This window comes from Phalaenopsis equestris, unplaced genomic scaffold (genome assembly GCF_001263595.1).
Source record: "Phalaenopsis equestris unplaced genomic scaffold, ASM126359v1 Scaffold000002, whole genome shotgun sequence".
NCBI lineage: Eukaryota > Viridiplantae > Streptophyta > Magnoliopsida > Asparagales > Orchidaceae > Phalaenopsis > Phalaenopsis equestris.
Genome location: NW_018164444.1, coordinates 28,650,141 through 28,657,502, shown reverse-complemented (window position 1 = coordinate 28,657,502; position 7,362 = coordinate 28,650,141).

The following is a 7,362-nucleotide window of genomic DNA, read 5'->3' as shown; positions in this document are numbered from 1 at the left end:
AAAGTAAACAACTAACTAAACTTAACTAGACATTTATAAAATGAAGGCAATATAAAAAAATATCATTTTCTAATCATGAATCAGTAACAAGTACAAAAATTCTATTGTGAAAGTATTCCAATTATGTTGTGTCAAATATGAACAATAATATTCTTTACCCGTATTAGAGATTCTATAAAGAACATTGGCTAATTTATAAAGAACATTGGCTAATTTATTGGCTAATTTAAAACTTGAATAGACTTGAAGATAGATTAGTTAAGGAAGATACAAGCTCTCACCCCAGAGCTCACTCTTCTCCCTCCACCTGAGGGCTAACATCTTGTATCAAAACATAAAACTATAAACAAAATTGGGGGCTTTAGCCTGTCACTCCAAAGTCCTTTAATTCTACAACCTTCAAAGTTTATTTCCCTATTTATTTGCACTAAATCATAGGAATTACATTCTCATCCATATAATCTCATGTGATTCTTCCTATTAGTTGACTAAGATAGTACCATCTTGGATCTTACATGTTCTAACAATAAATATTAACATCTTAATTGGTCAAATCAAGAAGCAAATGAAGTACAAGGTTAAAAATTATCATAACTTATTCCAATACTAAAGATTAATACGACACACAACTTCCAACCAATACTTAATCACTTATCCTTTTAATAAAAAAGATAAAGAAAACTACACAAAATTCATGAAGAAAACACAACCACACTTAGGTTTAAAAGTAGAAATCATGCAAACAAACAAGAAGTCTAAATTAAGACCAAATGTAGTCATAATGATAAAAAATTATCTCAAATCCTCTCCACCAAACTCTTGAAGCTTCTTTGAATCTTTTACTTCCCTTACAATACAAACTATAACTAAATAAAAAGGAAAAGCGGGCGGCAGCGTGTGTAGAAGAGTCTCTCAAAAAGAAGAAAAAAGAGGGAGAGAGAGAGAGAGAGAGTTCTTCAATTCAAGTATTGTTTTACAACTTTCCGAAAGCTCCCTTGGTGTCTCTTCAAAATGTGTCCACATTCAATAAATCTTTCAAAAGTTTCCTCCTTTCAAAAGGTAATTGAATGTATTTTCATGTCCATTAACTATTCCCCATATTTTCACCAAGGGTTGCTTCAAATGCCTCTTTAAATTTTTTTCCAAATTCATTGAATCATTGAGTAACCACTTTCGGCACTTAAGCGCAAGGTACATGACCCTTAGGCGTGAACTTCTCGGTTTTACTGGTGCGTAAGCACCAATTCTGAGTGCTTGGGAGCCACAGTTTGTTTGCACACCTTTTTCATTTTTTCTCCAAATTTGATCATGGTTCACTCTTTTCACTATTTTTCATCCATTTGATAATAATTGAAAGAAAAACACGCAAATAACTTCCATTAAAGCACAATATCTCAAGAATAGATATAAAATTATGTACATAAAGACTATATATTTTAGGTGTATTAGGTATGCGGGGAATTTGATGAGTTTAAGTGTGTGTAGGTGTGTGTGAGAAATAACCTGAGCCACACAGGGTTGTCCTAAGGCTTGATTGAACCTATACGAACTCACTCTTGAGTCTCCTCATGTTGCTCTTAGCCATCCCAAATGACATTTTGTGGCTTATGACCACTCATGTGGGACTTCACAACAGGAGTCAAGAATTGTTTAGAATTTCTATGTGCGATGTGAATTTCCTCACTACTCTTCTAAGATAGTCTATAGAAAAGTCCTAAAGCTAGATCCTAGGTTTCTAAAGAGAAGAATTTGACCTCATAAAAAATATGGTCAACTCTCCCCAATTAAAAATAAGCCTTCCCATGGCCTCTATCTTAATCCCACACCAAACCATAGCCCCATTTTAAGCTCAAGGTGACACTCTCTGTCTAGCCCAGTTGAGGCCTCACCTCATGGGATAAGGTATGGGTTCAAACTTTTTAAAATAGCTCTCGGTTTGACCTTTTGTCAAGAAAACAAACAATGCATATCCACTTAATCGTATAGATAAGTTCCTCTCATTTAGATGAAGCTATAGGAACAAACATTATGCAATTTAATTAAGTGTAGGCCGAGATCTTTAGGTTTGATTACAAACATCTCTTAGTCCTTTGTCTCACTGAGAAGATGAACCGATGTCATCTATTTTCATGTATTAGAAACAGACGATAAAGATCAAACTTGACCACAGAATCATGGGGGAGAAGGGCACTGGATCGAAACCACCTCAACAGCCACGTGGAAAGCCTTGTTAATCAGAAAGTGATGCATGAATATTCAATCGATACAAATAATGACGCAAAGCTGACTCACTTAAGTAGAAAATTTCTATTTGTCTATTTAAATAAATCTAGAGAATACTTAAAAAACTCTAAAAAATCATAACTTTATTAAGAAAAATCACCAATTTAAAATTGAAAATCCTCTAAGCTCAAAGAATGGAGGAGAAAATAATAATATTAAAAACAAATATAATTAACTTAAAATTAATTTTAAATTAATTAAATACTATTGAGAGTATTTTATTTACTAAAAATATAATAAAAGGCATGAAAATATGAAAATTTTAGAGATTGTTTCCTCTATCATTAGGGACATTTACTATTTTTTCCATAGTGAGGGGATCTCACTAACAATAAAAAGTTTAATTTCCATTAAAATTTTTAATTATTTTGAAAACTAATTATGAGATATGAAATAAAAAAAAGTATGAATCAAAATTGAAATTAAAAAGAAATTTATGACATTAACCCCAAATATTAAAATGATAATTTTAACGTATGAAAATCAAAGAATGAAGTTAGGGTACTCGGGATAAATGTGTAAAAGTTAAAATTTTGCATTTTAGCCCAACTTGATCCTTAAATCTAAGTTAAACCCAAAAATTTAACTTAGGTAATCTAGCTTAATGAAAGTACTAGAGACATCATAATTATACATTTGATAATGAAGTTATCCTTAAGAAACCTAGGTCTAGTTCAAATGGACCCAACCCGATCAAAATTGGTTATGGCTAACCCAAATTAGATCTAACTCAAGTGGACATGAATTGAACCTAATTAACGTCAACTTAGGATTAACCCAAATTAGATCTAAGCAAACCCAATTCAAACTTATGATTGACCTAGGTCTAGCCCTACTTAGACCTAGCTCAACTTAAGTAATTCCATGCCTAATATTGGTCCAAATCTAATCAAGACCTAATCGAAGCCAAACTCTGCTTCAACTAAACCTAACCTTAGGAACTAGCCTAGGACTGGTCTAACCTAGACTTGACTCAACTCAACATTAATTCCAATCTCATTTTAGGTCAAGCAAAACCTAGACCATCTTCAACCGAGACATTGAATCTAAAGTAACATAAGTCACACCCAACTCAGGCTTACTTCAATTTAACTTCAACCCTAGCTGGGCCTAACCAAAACTAGACTTAAGCTTAGGGATAAATGTGTAAAAGTTAAAATTTTGCATTTTAGCCCAACTTGATCCTTAAATCTAAGTTAAACCCAAAAATTTAACTTAGGTAATCTAGCTTAATGAAAGTACTAGAGACATCATAATTATACATTTGATAATGAAGTTATCCTTAAGAAACCTAGGTCTAGTTCAAATGGACCCAACCCGATCAAAATTGGTTATGGCTAACCCAAATTAGATCTAACTCAAGTGGACATGAATTGAACCTAATTAACGTCAACTTAGGATTAACCCAAATTAGATCTAAGCAAACCCAATTCAAACTTATGATTGACCTAGGTCTAGCCCTACTTAGACCTAGCTCAACTTAAGTAATTCCATGCCTAATATTGGTCCAAATCTAATCAAGACCTAATCGAAGCCAAACTCTGCTTCAACTAAACCTAACCTTAGGAACTAGCCTAGGACTTGTTTAACCTAGACTTGACTCAACTCAACATTAATTCCAATCTCATTTTAGGTCAAGCAAAACCTAGACCATCTTCAACCGAGACATTGAATCTAAAGTAACATAAGTCACACCCAACTCAGGCTTACTTCAATTTAACTTCAACCCTAGCTGGGCCTAACCAAAACTAGACTTAAGCTTATCCCAATCCCACTCGAGTCTTGTCCAACCTGTGCCTGACTTAACCAAATTCAAACTTAAAATATAAATCTACCCTAGGCTTAACCTGATTGAGGCCTAGTCAAACAAAAATGCAATGGGTCAGTCTGACCTAACTCTGGTTAACCCAAATCAAACACACGAGTTAACACAAACCGACCTAAAAAATCTTAGGTCAACCTGTCCTAACTTAGGTTAACCCAAATTAACTAAAGAAAACTTGAGATGACGCGACCTAACTCAAGTTACCCCAAATTAACTCAAATAAATTTTGGCTAACTCGACCAAACTTTTGTTAATCCCAAATAAACTTAAACTCCTTAAATTATCCCAACTTAATTTGATTTAACCCCAAATCAACTCAAACTAGCTTGGGTTAACCCTACATAACTCAGATTAACCCAAACAACTTGAACGGGCCAGTTGACCTCACTTTTAATTGAGGTTTAGTTTTTCATCTTTAGTAGCCTAAGGTCTAGCCATAGGACTTTCCTATTGACTATTCTTAGAAAATTAGACATGGAACCCTCACCATTAGAAATTCTACACTCTTTTCTACTCAACTTGGAGTTCCACATATTAGTCTTAACCTCTGGCATTTAGTAGGTGTGATCTCTATGGGGGAAACTCAAGATGAGTCACCCTTAGGATTGTTGGACCTTAGGGTTGACCCTGGGTTTTGATCTAGGGCTAAGGCACTCACTTGCACTCACAATCACTCACAGCCCTAAACTCAGAACTTCTAGGCTTTGGTCCCTTGATACTTTTGGGACTCCTATAGGTGGTTCCCTAAACACATTAGCCCTGTGCTAGAGTTTAGCTAAGTCCACTACATAGAGGACCCAAAATGGGTTTTCCATTGGTCCATGGCTTATTGATAGTGGTTGGCACTCCAACTCTACCAAGATACCCAACCTACCCTTTTGCCCTTAATTTCCCCCCAAATTACCTAGATACTCTTGGGACCCAAAATTTGGCCAAAATCTCCAAATCTAGCCAAAATACCCAAATTGATTCAAAAATCATTTCAAACAACTTGAAAACACCCAATCAACCCAAAATCCCCAAATTGGCCAAATTACCAAAATACCTCTCCATAACCCGAAATTCAAAAAATTCCCAAAAAAATTCAGTAAATCCAAAATATTTCGAATTTCATTTTTCTCAACTACAAATTGACCCAATTTGGTCAATTTGACCATCTTTAACTAAAACCCCCAAATTTGCCTTTAAGAACCTAAATTTCCCTAAATTCAACTAAAATGTTCATCAATTTGATCTCAATTCACCCCAATTTCAATCCTAAACTCAAATTCACTCTTGATATGACCAATATATACCAAATCCAAGCTTAATTGGCCCATTAATTGGCCCATAATTTGAGCTGTTCTATGATTTGAACCCAATTTTGATTTAGCCCAATTTTGACCATATGTCCTAATCTCACAAAATTAAACCCATAGCTCACTCAATTGGCCACAAATTATGTTGAAAAATCTTCATAACATCTGTATACATCAAAATTGACCTTAAATTGGCTTTGGTGAGACCTCAATTTCATTTGATTTCAACCTAATTCCAAATGCCCCAAATTTAGCCCCAAATTGGCTAAGTCCCCAAATTTCACCAAATTGATTGTCTTAATCTCAAAATTGGCACCCATGTTATGTTCAAAACTCTTCATGAGGTTCCTATTGACCTTTTTCAATAATCAACTTGGACTTAGCCCAAGGCTAACACATCCTAGACCCATGTCAAACCCAACATGCCCAAATTGACCAAATTTCAAAAATCCTTCAAATTGACCTACCAATTGAACTCAAAATCACTTCAACCCTTCACCAAAAATTTTCATAACAGTCATCTACACAATTTGAATCAATTAATTTGGTCAATGGACATGGCTAATCTAGCCCAAACCCTAGTTTTGGTCATTTGCACTCACTTGAACCCTTTCACCAAAAATTGACTTAGCCATGTGTAAGCCACCAAAGTAATGATTTCATAGCAACCAAAACCTTCCTTAAGACCAGGCTAAACCATCCTAAAAGTACCATGACAAACTATGGACCAATGGATCCCCAAATTAATGGATTTTACCCATTTTTGGACCTAACTTGAAATATCTCCAACATCATCACTTACCCTTGGGAGATAATCATCATTAGCCACCCCTAACTTCCCTGAGACAAGAGGTGACCAATGCCTGGCAGGCCAGACACTTTGATGGCTGGGAAATGGCCAAAACCATGGCCAAGACAAGGGATTTTCACCCAATTCAAACCCAAAGGCCAAGTCAACCCAGCTGCTCATTGGAGGTTCTCTGCCCTACACATAAGTAACCAAATGCACCCCTCAATTGACCCTGGCAGCCAGCCTAGGCCATTTTATTTAAACTCCATTTTATTTAAACTCCCCTCCATGGAAAAAGAGAGAGAACTTAAAGTTCCTTTGGGAGACTCTGTAAAACTTCTTCAAGAGCTTCCTGGAGTCCTCTTGAGCTTAACTAAACCTTCCTTAGTCAGTCAAATCCACTACTTGAGTTCAATTTTGGAGCTCAATTTCAAGGTCGAAACAGGACATCCTCCAAACCTCCACCAAATTAAAATTAATTGTACCCACACCATCCCAACATCAAGACAAGAAGATCCCCCATAAACGCCCCATCATCCGACCACTCTAACGTGGAGTTCGACCAAACCCCCAAATCGCCTTGATCGAATCTGGGTCTAGGTATTTCACCATGACCAGAGGCTCCATGCCTAGGCTTCTATCACCCACCTAAAGCTTCTGCAAGCATTCAATCAAGGCTACCCCTCTTGGACCAAGGTATTGAAAGTTAACTCTAAACCAAGCTTCTTTTAATTATTCATGAATATAAAGTCAATTTAAGGGTTCATCAACCATATGGATGTGTTCTACTAGTCAATACGAGCATTTAAAAAAAAATTCCCTCAATTTTGTTAAAAATCGAGTGAGATATTAGTGTTTTAAAATGGATGGTTTTTGGGTCCAGTTCATTTGGAATGATGACCCGTGACTGTCAGATCGAGCGTGATTGATCGGGTGGCCTTGATTGCGTCGGCAGACCGCGGTCTGACATGGGGCGGGAATGAGCTGGCTGGCGGCGCCAATCACACAGCGAAACGTTTCCTATTCGACCCGTAGGAGGTTGACATGGATAATTAGGAAAATAGGGGCCTTTTCTTATTTATTTAATCCCCCAAAACTTCAAAAATACATAACTTTGTGTACAAAAATCACAAAAATAAAATAAAAATATACTCTTGCTCAGTGAA